Below are 21332 nucleotides of genomic sequence, written 5' to 3' on the forward strand. Positions count from 1 at the left end.
GGTTTGTTTGCTTTGGGGGAGGGGGGTGAAATTATTAGCCTGCCCCAGCAGCTACCTTTGTCTTACTGTAGAAGGAGACCCTTGGAAAATCCTACAGTCTGGGCCAGGAGACTTCTTGGTCATTTATCACATGGTAACCCTCCATCTGCAAAAAAAGTGAGGTTGATACCCTGTCACTGATATTCCTAGAGCATTCTGCTGCAAGTCCAGGGCTCTCTATCCCCAGGACGTAATTTATGCAAATAACAAGGGAAGAAAGTACAGACATGAAAGTTTCCACAAAATTCATACATTTCTTGCTGCAGTTGGGAGAAATTTGCATGATTTCTGCTTTGTAATAATTCTACTGGAGAGTAGAGGAATCCTACCTCTTGGTGCCCCAAATGAGAAAAAGAACAATTGCAACTAAATGTCATCACTGTTTACCATCTAGACCAGAACCATCTACTGGAAGTTTCTGCAATAAAGGAAATGTTCTGTAGCTGTGCCTTTGAATTTGGTAGCCATTAGCCACATATGGGTGTTGAACACTTAAAATGTAGCTAATACAAATGAGGAACTGAATTTTAAATTTGATTTAATTTCAATTCATTTAAATTTCAATTTAAGCCATCTGTGGCCAGTGACTACCATATTAGACTGCACAGATCTAGATTATAAAACAAAAGGCCAAGCTAATTCACCCCTTTGAACACAGTGACCAAGTTTGCCCACAGAGGCTTGCCATGAAGAGCCTTGCTTGGTGAGGAGGATCTCCACTGCTCACATCTGTTGAACAAAAGACAGAAACCGCACATAATCATTTTCTATTACTGTAAAAAATTACCACAAATTTTGAAGGTTAAACCAATACATATTTATTGTCTCACAGTTTCTGTAGATCAGAAGTCCACGTATAGAGTAACTCAACCAGGTTCTCCACTTAGGGTCTCACAAGGCCCAAGTCAAGGCGTCAGCAGGGCCACATTACTTTCTAGAATGGAAGAAAGGAATTTCTTCCTTCCTTCCTTCCTTCTTTCTTTCTTTCTCCCTCCCTTTCTTTCTTGGAAAAATCCACTTCCAAGCTCATTCAGGTGGTGGGCAGAATTTAGTTCCTTGCTGTTGTAGGACTGAGGTTTCTGCTTCCTTGCTGATTGTCAGCTGGGGGCTGCCCTTATCTCCAAAAGGCCTCTCTCTGGTCTTTGCACATGGCTCCTCTATCTCAGATCCAGTAACAGTACACTAAATCCTTCTCATGCTTGGAATGTCTCTGCTTTCCACTTCCACCTTCAGCCTTTAAGGGCTCACATAATTACATTGGACCTGCTCAGGTAATATCCTTATTTCAAAGTCAATAGATTAGTAACCTTAATTATATCTGCAAAGTCTCTTTTGCCAATTAATAGAATATAACCACAGGAATAATATCAGGGAGCAAAAGTCTTAGGGCCAAAATTCTGCCCATTACAATCAGATAATAGAAGATGGAAGAACCAGCAAGGCAATAGCTAGCAATTACTTAGAGCTTTCTTGAGTAGAAAATAAAAAGCACTTATTGGGAAAAATAACTTTTAAAAAACTCTATGACTATTTTCTGTCTCTTAGAAAACTAAGGCATTTATCTCACTTTATCGTTACAAGCAACTGGCAAAATGGTGGCCATCACTGATCTCTGTCAAGGATCCCCAAATGTTTCAGATTACGCTCCTTGGAGGGTCTTAGTCTTCAGAATAGCTTGCAGCAGAGAAAAGAGAGCTGCTATACCACCTTAGAGGTCCTTTCCCATTATAGTAAAAGCTGCCAGCAATTTCAAGCACTCTTTCTGGTTTAGCCAGTGCTAAGTTAGATATTAAATCCTGATAAAGCTAACCCGGCCTGGAGGCTGTTAATTAATGAATAAACCTTGTATGCAAACTAAGCTACTCAGCTCCAGTTAGCAAATTCCAGTAAGAAAATGAAGTGAATGGAAAAATACTTCCTTCTAATTAGGTGAAAAGAGACACTGAGTTTTCAAGTTCTAAACAAAGAGCTGCTTTGTGTCTGTCCTCCTGCTAGAGAGAAGGGAGGAAGACATCTTTGAGCTAGGAGTTCAGAGAGAGCCAGCTGAGGGAGGACTAGTCTGTTACCTGAAAGAGAATGAATGAAGTACAAGCTGTCACATTTTCCAAGAGTAAGCATACAGGTAGTCGAGGGCATTCTGGTAAGAGAAGTCGCTCAGGAGGCCACAACGTCGAGAATATGTAAGAACCAAGCACCGGGTTGGGAAGGTCACCAAGACAGCCCAAAGCTGTCTATTCAGTACTCCCCCTCCTCTGCCCTTTGTTTCTGGAACCATTTAAAATGTACCTGGAGGTTAAGCCCCATTACAGACTCTGGGACCCAGCCGTCTTTTGACAGGAGCAATAAATATAGAGAGGTAAGGAAAATCTTCTATCCAGCTTGCTCCAGAATTTCTCTTAGAAAATGAACTATCTTGTTTAGGAAAATATCCTGAAAAGCTAGGTGGGAGTGGAAGGTGCGCTCTGGGACAGGGGTTAACAAAGAAGCAGATAAACTTTTCTGCTTAAAAAATTAAAAGGAACTTGGAGAGAGTGAAGGAGAGAAGAAGGAGAGAGGAGAGAAGGAGAAAGAGTTAGGCAAGATGGTGGGAGTCTGGAGTCTGGCAGTTGGCAGAAATGGCAAAGGGGATTTTTAAGAACAGAGCTATCCGATCTTAACTCGAAGTCATCCACTGTCTAGTGCTGCTCTGTAACTCGCCCAGCAGAAGTTCTATAACATGCTGCTAACTGCTGCAAGTAGTGCTTCAGGAAGAAGCCAAGGAGAAGGAGCTAGATCCTGTGATTAGGTCCACTTTGGGCTAGACAAGAACTCAACCAAAGTGGGGAATTAGAGCAAGAGGGACCATGAAAACTGTCAGCCCACGGGCTGTGCATAAACCTGAGGAGGACACTACACTTACCCCAGGATGGGGCTTGAGCCAATCCTAGCAGATACTAAGAGGCAGAATGACTCCAGCTGACATCTGAGTTACATAAAAATTAGATCAGCCACTCACTGATTCAGCTTTTCATTTATCTTGCTACTTTTCCTGTCTTGATTTAATCACAGTTTTCCCAAAACCTGACTTTACAGTTTTTACTTCTTGGACCAAGTTCCAAGCTTCATATCTAAATCCCCAACAACTGGCCTCCTGCCCAGTACAGGGTTGGGTGAGGTGTGGTCACCCTGGCAATGGGAAGCAGTGTTGGGAAGACCCACTGCTGTCATGATTAAGAATCTTGCGAGCAGCTTTAATTTATGATCACAAGTTAGGCTGGCCAAGGATTTTAGGTGCTGATTTCTTCTCTCTCCTAAACCTGAGGATTCTATGGCTGACGCCCAGTGCTTCCAAGGGGACACCAAGGATGAGGGCATGTCACTGACATAAGGAGAGGTTCAGGGTTCAGATAATTTATCAGGATACATGACTAGATACACTTCCCCAGAAGGCCTGGGAGCATGTATAATTGTCTTCCTTTCGATTCAGGCCTAACAATTCTATCCTCCTTACTTGAGGCTGGCTCATGCTAAGAGCAAAACAACCTTACAGCCATGTTGCATCCCTTTGGAGCCCTGGGCAGAGGCCTCTCGTTGCTGACTAGACCATAAGGATGGGCAACACTTAGCCTGAGATACCACCTGGCACCCTTTCTGCATGGGCTTAGAAACCCCTTATGCCAGAGGCCCAAAGAGACCCTCCAGACTAGTTAATTCTGCTATTTCTACCTCTCCCCCGCTGGCATGCTTTGCCTCCACCCTGAATGCTAGCCCTGCTAAAGGCCTATCTTTTTCTGTTACCATCACTTCCATCCTCCCCTTGGCTCATTCTCTTACTTTTCCCTCTGCCACAACCTAACCCTTTCTGCTGGCCCTCTGGAGCCACCATCCATTGGCAAACTCTATTCTTCACAATGTAAGATTATCCCATTAGGCTGCTTTCTCCTCCTGCCTTAACTGAAACATGACCCTTGTTAAAGGACACTGCCTTTCCTTCAGACACCTGGGAGTGAGGATGTTTATTCTTCCATTCTTCATCACACACCCCATGGCTACTCAGGAAAAGAGACGTACTTATTTTTCTGGCTCCATATTACCATATCCAAACACTTATTCTTCATTCAGTTATAAACACGCTCTACTCTTAATTGTGATCGTCATTGTCATTTATCCATGTCTTGGTCACTCACTCCACATTCACTGGACCTCAGTCTAACTCTCTTCCCCAAGTCCTGCAAAGGTTACAGGTGACCTCCACCTCCTCCCCACTTCACCAGTCACTCCTGTGGCTTCACCCTGAATGTGATCACTACCCAGAGATGTTTCAACTCTGCCAACTTAAACTCTAATACCCCACCAAAAACCATTACCAGTCCATTTCCCAGAGCTCTCTTTTAAGGAAATCAAAGAGAAACAACTACTCTTTGACTTCATTTATAGTGCTAACCTGTGGGTCCCTCTATTTTATTCTAATCTATCTCCCATCTGCCTTCACTGTCTTACCTACTTAGGCCTTATGTGCTACCCATTAAACCAGTATTTTACTGCCATCTTTTTTTTATCCATTCAGCAATAGAAACACCTGAGAATAGGCAAGCTCATCTATAAAGGAAACACTAAAAACAATGAACAGTGTTCTATATAAAATAAATATTAATAAAATAACACTTCTACTAGTGTTGACATGATAATCTTAAGATTTTCTAACAAGCTCTATTTAATATTTGGTGAGTAATAAATCTGAACAGAAGCACATCAGATGCCTATAGGTAAACTCTGCTTGGATTTAGAGAGAACCGAAGCTGTTAACATCACCTTTCAGTTGGATTTTGAGCAGTGTTGGAGTAGCAGAACTTAGACAATCCTATCCAAGAACAATTTAAAACTTTATTATCCAACAAATCTTTCTCCTTTTAGCATTATCCTGATGCCTTGTCTTTTTAAAGAATCGTCATAGTCTTCAGAGAATTATCTCCTTTTCAACCTAACTCTCCATTCATCTTACATCACTCGTCTTCTCTTATCATAAGGTAGAAATATATCTTAATGTCAAACTACAAAAAGTCACATATATCCAATATTCTTGCCAAAATGTATTAATACTAACCTTCAAATCAAATTTCTGAAAGGAGTCCTTGCCAAGACAAGTGTGCTTTGCTGTTCAGGTGGCAGGTACCATTTTCCTCTTCCTTCTCTCCTGTAAGCCATGGCTCTCTAGAATTGAGACCAGAATCTTATAAAAGGATGACTGTCAAAGTTTGCATCCAACAAAATGGTTGGTAGGAGATCATAAAAAGGAATAGGAATGTAGGGCAAAAAAGCCAGAGATGGGGGAAAAAGATGGTACCAGCAGCAGATCAAACGACCAAAGACAAAATCCTGAGCCGAAGGCAACACACACAGCCCAGTTACAGGCCAGGTATTGAGGGGCCACAGGAAAAGCCTACTCAAAGAATTGGAGTCAACTGAGTGAGAGGCACTGGGCAGATGGGAGCACGGGCCCAGCCTCAGGAAACAGGGCTGGCAAGATCAAGACATGAAGAAGGCCTCATCCAGCTGGCTGAGATACAAGGACAGCTTTCTACCCCCACACACCACCTTAGAGCCAGTGACCCAGGCACGCAGGCACAAGAGAGCTTGGGAGGAATGAGCCTCCTCCTGATGGAGGATGGCCACAGGGAGCCTGGCTCCTCTGCCTGGAGGATTAAAAAGCCAAAAAGTTATGGCCAAATCCCACTGATTTGTGGGACAAAAACTATTGATCTGCCAGTCTTTTTTTTGAAAGGGGGGCACTTACGAACTGCTTTGATGGTACATTACGGTAAAGGCTAATAACATTTCATTCATTTATGGATCATTTACTGAAAATCTAACATGTGCTAACTGCAGAGCCAGATGCTGAGGAAACAAAGATAAATATGACAAGGACAAAAATATTACCAGATATATTCGTGGCCTCCTCCTTCCCTTCTATCAACACTGCCAGCCCCTTTGAGGAGCTCATATATCTACTTCTGGAGCTCTGTTGTGCTGGTTAGGAGAATGGGTGAAAAGGAAGATTGAAAGAAGTCAAAGGAGACCATATAATAAAGAATTGAGCCAGAGATGACTGGAGGAATAGAGGGCAGGGATCTGGAGGAGAGGGAAGATGAGAAGAGGGGAATACAGAGATAGGGAAAAAGAGAGAGAGAGACAACAAATGAGTGAGGCTGGATTGAGGTGGTGAGAAAATTGGGAGCAGGTGGGTCAATGAGCGGCCCTGGGGAGACAGATCAGTGAAGGCCAGAGTAGCTGGGGAAGTGGGGGAGTGTTTGTGTGTATGGGTGCGTGCTATTGCATTTTCTGCCCATGGTCTCTTGGAGACTTTATGAACTTGGATGCCATACCATGATAAAACCGCTCACAAGGTGGCCCAGTGTTTAGGGGATTACAAAATAATACATGGTTCCTGCCCTCAAGGCACTCAGAGTCAAATAGAGAGAACAGATATCTAACATAAAATACTGCAGTAAAACACTGCAAGTGCTGCGTCACACATCTACTCAGGGCATGGAGGTGGCAAATGAGGGACAGGTCACCTGATTCACTTCTAGCTCAAGGACAGCGAGGTGCTCTCTCAGCAGTAAGGCCAGTAGAGCTTCCGAGGGGACTTTTTAGCTCCCAGCTGAATTACCAAAAGCAACCTATGCCTCAGTCCTGGACAAGAAGAAGCAGAAAATCCAAATTCCCTCCTTGAACTGATCAAAATTCACCTCTAAGTCTCACCTGGGCGTCAGGCAGCAGCCCACTTGGGCTAATGGCAGCTTCCTTTCCTTTTCTGACTAAGAGCTCCTTGGGCAGGGTGTGCCTTCTTTTCTACTCCAACAGCACCTAAACAAAGGAAAATGTGTGCAGACTGAGGTGTTAGCATAAGAGAACTCAGTACCAAATCACGCAAACGTGGAAGGGGAAAACGGGTGCATGCTAAATGAAGCCTGAAATTGTATAAGCAAACCACAAAGTCAGCCCCAGAGCGGCTGCAATATTATAGCTGAGGTTTGCATTGAGTTTGCTACTCCCAGGCAGAGGGAGGACTTCGAGTTTCCAAGCGAGGCTGAAGCAATCACTTTGCTGGTTTGTGCCAGGCAAGTGACTCACTCGCAAACCTGTTTAATATGAAACAGCATTAGGAGACTGGATATAGCCTCAGGGAGATCAGCTGCTAACCAGCTCCGATTATAGCTGCAATCCCTCAAACACAGCACTTAAAGTGTCTTTCCACATGTCTTCAGTGGCACACAAGGGACAGGCAAGGGACTGTCCTTGAAGTAGAAAGATCAGGGTTCTGGTTCCCTTCCTGCAGTAGTTCATCATAGGACTTGGGTCAGCCTTGTCTGAAAAATGAGGCTGATGCCTTGTCCATAAAATAGGGCAATACGGTCCCTGCCTATCCCCGGTGGTAATTTTGAGAAGTGAATGAGAAATACTGCGAGAATTAAGTGAGATGATAAAAATGGTAGAGCGCTGTATACCAGATATTATCAGTACACACAAGCACCATAAATCTCCTTTTATACTTTCATTGGTACTAGAGGGAATTTCTTTAAATGGCAGGAGTGAGAAAACAAACATAACAAGCATTTTGCTTCATACTTTAATATCAACAGTCTTGAAAACACCAATTTAGCTGGTTATTGTGGACTTTAGTCATCCTGGCAATAAATTGGGGTCTTCCTAAGAAGATGAGAATTCCTCTCTTCAATGTTATCTGAGTCTGTCAATTATACCATCTCTGATATTTTCCAGCAAGAACTTTAAAGAGATCCCTGTTTGGGAAATATATGAAACTATTTCTCCCATTTGCAATTACATGGGCAACAAAATAAGCAAAAGCATCTTTCTTTCTTCCCCTCTTCTTTTTTTCTCCTGTCCCCATCTCTGTCCCCAAAAGGAACTGGGTGATGTGGGTAAGTGAGGCACTTGCCTCCGATTAAAAATTTAATTGGGCAGCAAAAAAACTCAAAAATCAAGAGAAATATATTTTAATGAATATTTTTAAAAAACCAAAATTAATGCAGAAAAACCATGATGAACAAAATATCAGAATTTTAAATAAGGGTTAGTGACAGTGCATGCTGAGACATATTGACGTTTGAGGCAAAAGGAAAAATTGGTAATACTGATCCTGTCTTTATTTAAAATTTGCTATTTTGCTCATCATTGATTTTTGCCCCCATTTTGACTTATCAAAGATAGCAATTTTTTTACTTCTTAGATCTAAAATTATAGTTTGCCTTAGTATTGATGGCATCGTAGATTTGGTTGAACGCTTTCCATGTGGTATGTGGAACAAGCGTGATTCCTGGCAGTCAAACTCCACTTGGCTTTGCCTCCCACTGTTTCTTTTAAACTGTTATTCAGTGGAAGTCACCTTCCTTGCTCCTGAAGGAAAACTCTGTGAGTCCCATGGCTTCTCTGTTCACTCCTAAATAATGGACAAGTCCCGCAGCCATTTTAAATCACAAACACAGCCTCAGTTTAGCAATTAGAATGCATAATCCCCTGAAAAAATCAAAACTCACAACTTCACTTGGTAGTAAATCTCCCCTCCACCAGCCGGGGCACAGGAGCCTGCAGTAGGAGTGGAAAATAGGGCCTTCTGCTCTCTGCTCTCCCCACCTGTCCACCTCACTTACTTACTACCTGCTGTTTTGTTCTCTCCCAAAATGGCAGGGGCTTGGTGGTGAGAAGAGGAAAGGGATAGCCCAGTTCTTACCTGGCTAGGTGGCTTCACAGTCTCTGGGCCAGGAACATGGTTAACAGGGACCCTTTCTCTTTCGAGCATCTTCATTGGCTCCTCAGAACTTCTCTTCCTCTTAAGGTATCTGCATTGTTTGTCCTATCTGTGTGGTGGGTACATGGATGGTTATTACACAATGGACTCTACTTTTCTGTATGCTTTATATATTTTAAAATTTATTAATTTTAAAGAAAAAGAACTGTGAGAGAAAACAAAGGCGAAGAATCCTAATTCTACATGAAAACAACCTTTGTTGGATAGAAACTTGTCCTATAGGTTTCTTTCTCTTGCTCTCTCTCTCTGTCTTGTATTTTACTACCAGACATTTATGCTCTCCTGGCCTTCATTTTTACCAACTCTATAGACCTATAAATATAAAAGTTTGTCTAGATGGAGATAAACTTCCTTTCCCTGTCACATGCTAGTTTATTTCTTACTCCTTCTGAATAAGCAGAGCAATATTCCACTGGTTTCTAATTTCTTCAAGAATAAATGGCCCTGGCCAGAATCCAGTCCACTCCCAGTCCCCTGGGAACTCGGCGAGAGAACTGGAACATCTCTGCCCTCGACCTCTAGGGCAGAAATCAACGAGAGTCCCACAGCAAGAAAAGCACTGTAAAAACAGCAGTGTCACCGAAGGCAGAAAACACATCTTGTTCTCACCACTGAGAGTCCCAGTGTACTGCCTGTCTCCAGGCATTGGTACTGAAGAGAGAAGAATGTTGCAGAGGCTAAACAGTTGTCCCCACTTTAATAAAATAATTGCCTTCATTGTTTAGCTTCACAATACTGGCAATATATTGCTTATATCCTCGAGCACTCATTTTCCATCGCAAAGTCTTCAATATTCTGCTTTATCAGTAGTATTTAAATGTGTGGTTTTATTTTGCCTTCTAGGACCTATAGAAGTTGGAACTGGGAAACAATCTGAATTCTCACACTTTCCCAAGGGCCTGCCTACTTTTCCAATATGATAAGTTTCAAGATGATAAGGAAAGAACAGCTAGCCATGGGTAGATCTTGCAGATAAATCCACAAAGCACAGAGGGAAACCAATACACAGTCCAAGCCCTCTGTGACTAGGGCTGGTTTTCACCAACAGCTGGCTGGGCTCTGGGAGGCAGAGCATTGCCTGTGGGAGTAACAGAAAGGTGGGAGGCAAAGTGACCAGCACCCCTTGCAGGAGTCAAGTCTGAACTCACAGTATCCCTCACTCCCCTCAATCTCCTTCTAAAACTCACCCCAGAGGAATTAAAAGAATGAACAGAAAATGGTAGCAGATGAAACAAGTAAAAAAGTAAAATGTGAAAAGGGTGAAGAATCTCACAGAACAGAAAAGGGATTCCATTCAGCCATGAACTCAGGTGGAGAAAACAAATTGCATCTTTATTTTCACTAACCCATAACTGAAAATCTAGCTTCTCCTTCAATTATGAATGGAGGCCATAAACCACAGCTGTGTGTAGTACTGATGACCTTGCTGCTAGTAGAATTCACAGATATTTTCAATTAACTTTATGGTTGTCGCAAGTATCTCGAAATACCATTTTTGCTCATCACTACTTTGAAATTACGATAGTAATTAAATGTCACTAGATCTTGATATTTAATCTGTTAATAAAGAAGCATATATATACTACACATTCATTTTAATATTTTGATAACTGTATTTCGATAATTGGTTTCCTTTGTGATCCTTTGTATTTTATAAAATAGATTTTAGGACATATTTCTAAGAGACCCAGAGGCTTCATCAGACTGCCAGAGGGGTCTGTCGGGGGAAATAAGGCTAAGCACTCCTTCATTAGGCAGACGCAGACTAGTCGGGAGGTGCAGAATCCCAGCAACCTAAATCCAAAAGTGTTTGGAAGAGGTTTGGGGGGCCAAAAGGGAACAGGAGTAAAGGTATAACGCTAGGTGTGACTGGGACTATGCAAATCACTAGGTTATGAAACAAGTTAAATGCGCATGGGCTTAGGGATCCCCTTGGTGAAAATCCCAACTGTATAAGAAGGGATCTAGCTTGTCCAAGTGTGGTTCAGAAGGAACCATTCTGGAAGGTGAATCTAGATCCTGTGTCCAGTGTCCTAACCTCCAAGAGATAAGCCAAATCTGTAAATATACAGTCGTCCTACATCTTCTCGAAGTAACTGATGTCAATTCAGTTGAGTAAGCATCCTTTCAACCCTGGGAAGGAATCTAGAAGTAAAAATGATAGAAGCTTTTGGGGGTCGGCCCCGTGGCACAGTGGCTAAGTTCACACATTCTGCTTCTCGGCGGCCTGGGGTCCACTGGTTCAGATCCCGGGTGCGGACATGGCATCACTCGGCAAGGCATGCTGTGGTAGGCATCCCAAATATAAAGGTAGACGGAGATGGGCATGGATGTTAGCTCAGCACCAGTCTTCCTCAGCAAAAAGAGGAGGATTGGCAGTAGTTAACTCAGGGCTAAACTTCCTCAAAAAAAAAAAAAAAAATAGAAGCTTTCATAGCCAACTTTTACTTAACCAAATTGTTAATTAACTAACATTCTCCATTCCTTCTGTAAAACCAACCAACTGGTTCCAAGGCAAACTGAGCACTGGGGCTGCTCTAGTACACTGGCACTTTCTCAAAACTCAGTAATAAGAAAAAAAACAACTCAATTAAAAGTGGGCCAAAAAACACCCAATTATTAAGACCTACTAGATAGCTATCCCTCTGACAATACCACACAGTAATCAAGACAGTGTGTTATTGGCAGAGCAATAGCCAAACGCATCAATGGAACAGAGTAGAGAACCCAGAATTAGAGACATACAAATATGCCCAACTGATATTTTAAATAGACTTTATTTTTGAGAACAGTTTTCAATTTACAGAAAAATTAAGCAGATAGTACAAAGCGTTCCCACATGCCCTGTACCCAGTTTCCTTCATTATTAACATCTTACATTAGTATGGTACATCTATTACAATTAAGCAACAAATATTGATACATTATTATTAACTACTGGTTATAGAGTATTCAGATTTCCTTAGTTTTTCATGTCATGCCTCCTTAGGCTCCTCTTGGCTATGACAAAGTCTCAGACTTTCCTTGTTTTTCATGACCTTTACAGCTTTGAGGAGTACTGGTAATGTATTTTGTAGGTTGCCCTTCTATTGGAATTTGTCTGATGTTCTCCTCATAGTAAGACTCGGGTGATGGGTTATTGAGAAGAAGATTACAGAAATAAAGTGCTGTTTTTATCACATCGTTTTAAGAGTAAATATTATCAGCATCATTTCTGACTGTTGATGTTGAATTTAATCAGCTGGCTGAGGTAGTGTTTGTCAGATTTATCCACTGTAAAGTTACTTTTCCCCTATTTTCAGACTGTACTCTTCGGAAGAAAGTCACTGTGCACAGCCCACACCTAAGGAGTGGAGAGTTATGTTCCTCTCGAGGGCCGAGTGTCTGCATCAATTATTTGGAATTCTTCTGTATTGGAGATTTGTCTATTCTCTCCCATTTATTTATTATTCAATCATTTAGCTCAGTACGGACTCATAGGTATTTATTTTATACTTTGAGCTATAATTCAATCCTACTTTACTTATTTTGTGGCACAAATTGTTCCAACTTGGCCATCGGGAGTTCTTCAAGTTGAGTCCTGTGCACCTTTGACATACGTGCAGCAATATGTCTTTGGTTTTTCTTTAATCACTCTCTTACTTTCTGATATTACAAGATACTCCAGGATCATCTTATATATTTCCTGCCCCAGACCTAGAATCAATCATTTTTCTAAGGAGCCCTATTCCTTTTACTGGAGAATGGTATTAGAAATCACAATGTGGGCACTAGGTGTTATGGTTGCTACTGGGATGCCCAACTGATTTTTGACAATCACATAAAAGCTAGACAGTAGAGGAAGGATAATCATTTCAATAAATGGTGCTGTAGCAATCGGACATGCATAGGCAAAAAAAATTAACTCAAAATGAATCATGGATATGACGTAAAATGTAAAACCATAAAACTTTTAGAAAAAAAAAAACAGAAGAAAATCTTCAGGGTCTAGGACTAGGCAAATAGTTCTTTGACTTAACACCAAAAGCACAATCCATAAAAGGAAAAATAGGACCTCATCAAAATTAGAAAATTCTGCTCTGCAAAAAAAACTCTGTTGAGAGTGAAAAGACAAGTTACTACAGACTGAGAGAAAATACTTGCAAACCACAAAGCCAACAAAAGACTAGTATCTAGAATATATAAAGAAATCTCAAACTCAACAGTGAAAAAACAATCTAATTAGAAAATGGGCAAAAGGCATAACAGACATTTCACCAAAAAGGATATAAGGATGGTAAATAAGCACATGAAAAGATGTTCGATGTCATTAGCTACTAAGGAAATGAAAATATAAACCATAATGATATATTGCCGCATAGATAAGTGAAAACTATGTTCACATGAAAACCTGTACACAAATGTTCCTAGTAGCTTTTTTTCATAATAGCCCCAAACTGGAAACAACCTAGATGTCCTTCAACAGGTGAATAGTCAAATAAACTGAGTTACATCCATAACATGGGATACTACTCAGCAATAAAAAGGAACAAACTAATGATACACACAAAAACTTGGATGAATCTCCAGAGAATTATACAGAGATCAGTGGTTGGCAGGAGCTGGGGCTAGGGGCAGGCAGGGAGAGACTGACTACAAAGGAGTAGCACAAGGTGATATCGAGGGGTGACAGAAATATTCTATATCTTGATCATGGTAGTGGGGGTTACACAACTGCAAGTGTTTGTCAAAACTCATAGGACCGCACACTTAAAAGAGTAGAGTTTGTTTTATGTAAATTGTAAGTCAATTTTTAAAAACATGAAAATGATAGAAGCTTTTTAAACCAACTTCCACTTAGCTCAATTACTAAATTAACCACATTCTTCATTCTTTCTGTAAAATATACCAACTGGAACACAGGACACTTAACAGCTGAGTACTTCTCTAGTATATTGGCATTTTCTGCTCCCACCAGTTGAGCATAATACACATGGAGAACCATTGCATGTGTTCCCAAACCTACAGATATTAGTTGTGCTTCTTATTTATAATAACATAAATTAATTAAATATGACATAAGCCCATGAAATATGAGCATAGAAAGGAAGAGTTATTGTTTCTATAAAAATTAGAATGAATGCTTTGGGAAGACTAGCTAATGGCAACTTCCTAAAAATGAGTTCTTAAACTAAAAGTGGAGAAGACCCTTAATAAAAGATTATAGGGAAATGTAAAAATCTAAAATCAATCCTCATCTACATTGCTTTGCAAGTAGCTTAAAGTTTTTGCTCCATTTTAACATAATCCAAACTAGAAACGACAGAGGATACAATATGAGAGTGGTTTATGCAATGAAGATGTCTTCGAACTCCAATTAACAGACCAGACTCAAAGAAAGGATATAGCAAATTAATGTACATTTCTATGTTCTAAACTAAACATTTATGAGTTCTAAACATTCAACCTAAAATGTTAAACTATGTATGAAGTATTATTTGTGATTCCTCACTTGAGCTGAATTTTTCTCCTGGCCAACTTTACACAAATAAAAGTGACAAAGTGACTCAGATCTAAGATTTAACACTTTCTGTTACAGTGTTCAGTTCAAGAACAAGTTATTTTTTAATCATCTTGGCAATTTGGATGTATTCTGTTTGACAGATGGAGTACTTGAAATGTTGAATTTAGACGTAACTTTAATTTGAAATGTTTAAAAGAATTTACTTGATAGTACATTTGGGATTTAATTTGAGATGTGTAAAAGTTGAATTGATTGTAAACTGTGTTCAAATTTTTCAGAGAATCTGAGGTACTAAATCTATAACTTTTACGTTATTAGGTTTGTAAAGAGAGTTTAAGCGCTTAGAAATATTGGTTGATTAGATTTGTAAGCTTGCTTGTTGAATGTTTGAAGTGCTTTAAAGAATCAAATACATTAGATTTGTAGTCATAGTTTGAAATATCTCAGAATTAAATCAAGTTAATAATAAATGTTTATGGAACTGTATCATATTTATAAGCTGATTTTAAGTTATAACAGAATACTACATTTATAAATAAAATTACAAGATTTAAAGTGAAGTTTGAAAGCCTAAGAAAAACTGGATACTTTAATTAACTTGATATTAATTAAATAAAAGTAGCTCTAAGTGTTTTGGGTTCTTTTTTCTTTCTGTATACAAAGCTTGCCTCATACATTAAAAACTTAAATGATGAAATAATGAAGGAATCAACTTCTCCCACATCCTGGTTCTCACAAAAAACATCTCCTTAACCTTTAAGCAGAAGACATATGTGTATACAAAGACTTATACATGAATGCTCATAGTAGCCTTATTTGTAATAGCCAAAAACTGGAAGCAACCCAAATGGCTATGAGCAGATGAATGGATGAATGAACTGCAGTATGGCTATACAACAGAATATTATTCAGCAATAAAAAGGAATATAGTATGATGCATGAATGAGTACAACATAGTGAATCTTGAAAACATTATGCTACACATATGAAAGAAGCCAGATACAACAGCCATATGTTATATGATTCTATTTATATGAAATGTCCAGAATATTTATCAATACAGAAAGCAGATCAGTGCTTGCCTGTGGCTGGGAGGAATGATGGGTGAAAACGGACGGTGGCTTAACAGGTATGGAGTTTCTTTTGGGGTTCATGAACATGTTCTAAAATTGATTTTGATGACAATTGCACAGGTCTGTGAACATACCAAAAATCAAGTGAATTTTACATTTTAAATAGGTGAATTATATGGTATGCAAATTATGTCTCAATAAAGCTGTTAAAGAAGGAAGGAAGGAAAGAGAGAGAATGGAAGGAAGCAAGGAAGGAAGGAAGAGAGAGAGAGAGGGAAAGAAAGAAAGAAGAAGGAAGGAAGGAAGAAACATAAAGAAAAACAAGAAAATCAAACACAAATTTCAAAGTCTTCAGATTTCCCAAAATAATCACATTCCCCCTGCAAGAAAACAATATCTCTGGAATCTTTTGCACATATGTCTAAAGACTTTACTCTGTTGTGGATGTCCTGCTTCTTCACATTGTGCTCTTCTTCATTAAAATCTTGTGTGGAACATCTGATAGAGCCTACGTCACGTACTCTCCCCTAGCTGCAAAGGAAGTGCGGAAAGTGAGTTCTGGCTTCCACCTTGGGAGTTAGGACTCCTAACAGTAGACATTCCCCAAATAAAGGAAAGCTATTCAGCAGATGCTGAGAAACTATAAGAATGTGACAGACTGTTTACTACCCTAAGCCATATTTGGAGAGTTAAAGGGGCAAGATGGGAGGCAGAGGGACCAGTTAGGTGGCTGGCGCAGGCCCACACAGAGAGATGGCGATGACCTGAACTACTAATGACTGAGGCAGCAGTAACAGTGGCACAGAGGAGCAAACAGATTTGAGAAATAACTTGAAAGAAAAGTCAGGAGAACTTGGAGATTTGTTCTATAAGAGATATGATGGGGCAGGAGGAAGAATTTCTGGCTTAAGGGACTGAGCAAATAATAGGAACTCAACCTAACATGAGAAAGGAACATGAGAGATGGAGCAGGTTTGGGAGTTAAGAGGAGGAGGGAATATAGTAAATTCTAGACATGTTATTGGTTACTGTTGTGGTCAGAGAGCATACTTTGTATGACGTGAATTCTTTTAAATTTATGGAGATTTGTTTTACAGTACAAAATCTGGTCTATCTTGGTAAATATTCCACGTGCATCTGAAAAGTATGTGAATTCTGTCATTGGATGAGTGTCCTACAAATATGAATTAGGTAAAGTTGCCTGATAGTGTTATTCAAGTGTTGTATGTCAGCTGATTTTCCGTCAATTTGTTCTATGAATTACTGGAAGGAAGGTATTGAAATCTACAACTATAATTGTGGATTTGTCTATTTCTCTTTGCTTCTATTTATGTTTGCTTCAAGTATTTTGAAACTCAATTATTAAGTGCATAAACATTTAGAACTATTATGTACTCTTATTGAATTGACCCTTTATCATTATGAAATGACCTTCTTTACTCCCAGTAATATTCTTTGCTCTGAAATCTTTTCTTTTGTCTGGCTTTCTTCTGTTTGTGTAGTAAATACCTTTCCATCCTTTTACTTTTAACCTATTTGTGTCTATATATTTAAAGTGCATTTCTTGTAAGAAGCATATTGTTGTGTCTTCTTTTTTTTATCCAGTCTCTGCCTTTTCATTGGGGATGTTTAATCCATTTACATCTACTGTGATTATTGATATGGTTTGGTTTAAGTCTACCATCTTGTGAACTGTTTTCTGTATTTCCAATCTCTTCTTTATTGCTTTTTCCTCTTTTTCTATCTTTTTTTAGATTAATTGAATTTTTTACGTTTACATTTTAACTCCTTTGTTGCCTTACTAGCTTATTATTATCTTGGTATTTTAGTAACTGCTTTAGGGTTTATAGTATAAACCTTTAACTTATCAAAATCTATGTTCAAGTGAAATTATACCACTTCATGTATAGATAGAGCATAAGAAACTTATAGCAGCATATTTGTATTTCCTCTCTTACCCTTTTTGCTGTTTTTGTCAGACATTTTACTTATTTATGTTATAAACCTCAAAATTACAGTTGCCAGATCCATCAAATAAAAATAAAGGACACTCAGTTAAATCTAAATTTCAGATAAACAGTGAATAACTTTATAAAATAAGCATGTTCTGTACAATATTTAGAGAATCTTATACTAAAAAAGTAACAATTATTTATGTGAAATTCAAATTTAACCAGGCATCCTGTATTTTATCTGGCAATCATACATTTAATAGTTATTATTTTTTATTAAATAGTCAATTATCTTTAAAAGAGATTTTAATAATAATGCTAAGATTTTGTATATTTATATATGCAGTTACTATTTTTGTGCTCTTCCTTTCTTTCTGTAGATCCATAATTCCACCTGGCGTCATTTTTCTTATATATGGAGTACTTCCTTTAGCATTTACTGTAGTGCAGGTCTGCTATGACTAATTTTTTTAGCTTTTATATATCTGAAAAAGTATTTATTTCACCTTTATTTTTGAGAAATATTTCAGATGAGAATAGAATTCTAGATTGACCGGGGTTTTTTTTTAGTACTTTAAAGATATTGCTCCACTCTCTTCTTGCATGTATTGTTTCTAACATGAGATCTACTATCCTCCTTTCACTGTTCTTCTGTACATAACATGTCTTTTTTCTCTGGCTACTTTTAAGATTTTTCTCTTTATTACTGATTTTGAGCAATTTGATTATGATGTGCCTTCATGTGGTTTTCTTTATGTTTCTTGTGTTTAGGGTGGGTTGAACTTCTTAGATCTGTGAGTTTATGGTTTTTGTCCATTTTGGAAATTTTGGGCCACTATTTATTCAAATACTTTTTGTCCCAACTTCTGTCCTTTGCAGAGTCCATTTACACACACTAGGCTACTTGAAATTGTCCTGCAGGTCATCAATGTTCTTTTCATTTTTTTAAATCTTTTTTTCTTATGTATGTTTCATTTTGGTTAATTTCTACTGGTGTGACTTCATGTTCACTAATCTTTTCTTTGGCAGTGTCTAATTTGCCCTTAATCATATCGATGTATTTTATTCAGACATTATAATCTTCATCTCAAGAAGTACCATTTGAGTCTTTTTTTTTATATGTCTCTGCTTCACTTTTTGAACATTTGGAATACAGTTACAGCAACTGTTTTAATGTCTTTGTCTGCAAATTCTAACATCTGTGACAGTTTGGGGGGTCTGTTTTTGATTGATTGACTTTTATCTTTATTATGAAGTGTATTTTCCTAAATCTGATCAAGTCTCTAGTTCTATCATCATTTTATGAGAAATACAGGGGTAGAGGAACATGTTAAATAACATCACAGGGATGCAATCAGCAAAATGCAGAATGTGGAAACTCCACAAGACAAACAATCAATTTTTTCAACATATAACATATAAAGTGCAAAGAAAGAAAAGAGTTTAAGAGATTTTAACCAAATATAATGTAAGGACCTTGTTTGGATCCTGACTTGAAGAAATAAACTATATAAAACAGTTATAACAAAATTGGGAAAATTTTGCCATTGACTAGATCTTAAGAAATTGTTAATTTTTAAAGATATTTTAATTAATTTGTGGTTGTTTTTAAAAATAGATCATATTGTTTTGAGATACATAGTGAAAGGTTTATGGGTGAAATAATATGCTGCTTGTTATTTGCTTCAAAATAATCCTGTGAGGGAAAGAGAAAGTGAGAGTACAGATGGAATAAAGTGGTCATGGGATATATAATTAATTATAATTATATATTATATTATAATTAATATAATAATAATAATTGTTGAGACTGAGTAATGAGTACATAGTAGTTCATTATATTATTCTCTCTAGTTTTGAAATATTTGATATTTTTCCATATTTTTTTTAAAAATCAGATGTTCTCTTCTCTGAGAAGACTTGCCCTACTCTCTCCCTACACCCAATAGAATTAATTCTGCTCAGGACTGTTCCTCTACCATCCAAATAAATTAAACACTCATTTATTTCTAAGTCTTTCTCCCTAATTGGGCCATAAACTCTTGAGAGGAAAAATTGTGTCTTATTCATTTTCTATTCTTTATATTCCCACCACCAACTACAGAGCCAGGCTGTTCAACACACAGTGGCAAATTGGCAGCTCACTAGCCCTAATTCATCAAGGTGCTCATGACAGAGAGGCTGCCTCCATGATATTGAATCAAATTTCCAGTTAGGTGTTGTGTTCCTTATAAATTCACTTCATTCTCTATATAAATGTATGGCAAAGAAGTCCTAATGTAAAAACACAGGCAATAAAACTGCCAAGACAAGCCAGGAAGCCAGCAGGGATTGGCAGGGTCAGCAGTGCTGAAATTGTTTTATAGTTCACCATGTACTTCGCCTTCTTACAGGTATGCATTGCACCGTGCCCTTTGTGGAGTCTCTCCGTCCGGCCCTGCCTTTCTCACAGGACTGCTCTAAGTCTCAAATAAGAGACCGTAATGCATGTGAAAGGGCTTTTTTAAAACTGGAAAGCAGTATAAAATTTAAAGTATAATGGCCTCTTTCCAAGGCATCAAGGCATCTCACAAAGCACATCATTTTAGCTATCGGAAAAATTGACCTTGAATGAAATTGTTCAGTAGTCAAAGCCTGTTTTGGGTGACTTCATACACATTTTTTTTTCTTTGCACTATAAATCACACAGTGCACCTATTATACGCCTGGTGCTGTACCAGGTGCTAGTGACACAGAGGGAGGACAGCCCATATGCCCAAAACAGATGCTGAGGCCACCTGATCCCTGGCTACGTTTAAGTCTTTATACACTTCTCATTCCCTGACTCCTAGATGCTCCTTACATGCTGTTCAGTCTCGTGATGACTTATTTATTGCTATTTACATATGTATATATTTACTGATTTTTCTTTTCAATTAAGAATTTACCAATACACTCTTAATTGGAGGGTCCTAATTCCGGGGAAATTTCCATTTCACAAATGTGTTCTTGGAGAGCACATGATTATTGGCAGGTGGCCTTTGAGTTCCCGTGGCAGTTACTAGGAGGGCAACTTGAGGAGGCCCTTCCCAGACTGTATCCTTACAGCTATTGATGAGGTTTTGTTTTAAGCCAGACCATTTCACACGGCGTTAAATCTGGGGAGTGTTTATAAAGGTGTATGTCTCAGAATAATTCACTACGTTGTGCATTGGTTTTGTATGGCTTTCCGTATTTGTGTTATATTTAACAGTAACAGTTAAAAATAAATATCTCTTCCTTCAAAATTCACACAACCTGTCCACTACTTCACAAGGAAACGTGGCGCAGGTGCCGCCTCTGGGAGGGTCGGAGTGACCCGGGTGTCCAGTCAGCGGCGAGGGCTACCCGTCCGCCGCCTCCGCCCTCAACGGAACCATCACGTCTGCTCCAGCAGGGTGAAACAACTAATGACGATAACGACAACAATAAAGATAATAACCACAATAATAACAAACCCGAGAGAGAGACTCGCATCCGTCAAACAGTAGCGAGCACCACGAACCGCGTCCCCGCGGAGCAGCAGTACAGGGCGCTGCACCGGCAGCGGCTCTCGCGGTGCCCCTGGCGGCCCCCTTCCGGCCTCGGGCCGGCGGGGTGGGCGGAGCCTTGCGGGCGGGGCCGGCGGGGAGAGGCGGGGCCTGGCGGGCGGGGCTGGGGCGGGGCGCTGAACCCGCGGCGGAGGGTGGGGCCGAGCGGGAGGAGGGGGCGCGCGGGCGGCTGGGCGGGGCGCGCTCGGGCCTCCGCTCCTCACGCGCTGGGTTCGCACCCCCAGATCCCGCGCCGCCGGGACTCCTGGCGGTGAGTGCCGTCCGCGAGACGAGACCGCCGCCACAGGAGGAGCTGCGGGCGCTGAGGTAGGTGCGGAGACGACCGCCGCGCGGCCTGGAGCCCTCGCGCCCCCTGCCCGGCCCGCGGGCGCTGGCGAGGCCGGGGGG

At 39.7% G+C, this 21332-nt stretch overlaps 1 protein-coding gene and 1 long non-coding RNA gene across 2 annotated transcripts in view; one reads left to right on the plus strand and one right to left on the minus strand.

Moving 5' to 3' along the window:
* Positions 1 to 458: 458 nt before the first annotated feature.
* Positions 459 to 20959, minus strand: LOC124225173 (uncharacterized). The gene is made up of 5 exons (XR_006885029.1): positions 20853 to 20959; positions 8771 to 8897; positions 6781 to 6885; positions 5123 to 5229; positions 459 to 768 (listed from the first exon to the last, which is right to left on the minus strand). It is a non-coding gene; the product is annotated as an uncharacterized LOC124225173 (long non-coding RNA).
* A 156-nt stretch (positions 20960 to 21115) lies between these two features.
* The window catches only part of PPP2R3A (protein phosphatase 2 regulatory subunit B''alpha), a 157873-nt gene continuing 157656 nt past the window's right edge, over positions 21116 to 21332 (plus strand). Inside the window, exon 1 of the mRNA XM_046662397.1 lies at positions 21116 to 21251. The gene's annotated coding sequence lies outside the window, so the exon portion shown is untranslated. The remainder of the gene's footprint in view (positions 21252 to 21332) is intronic.

This window comes from Equus quagga, chromosome 1 (genome assembly GCF_021613505.1).
Source record: "Equus quagga isolate Etosha38 chromosome 1, UCLA_HA_Equagga_1.0, whole genome shotgun sequence".
Classification (NCBI taxonomy): Eukaryota; Metazoa; Chordata; class Mammalia; order Perissodactyla; family Equidae; genus Equus; species Equus quagga.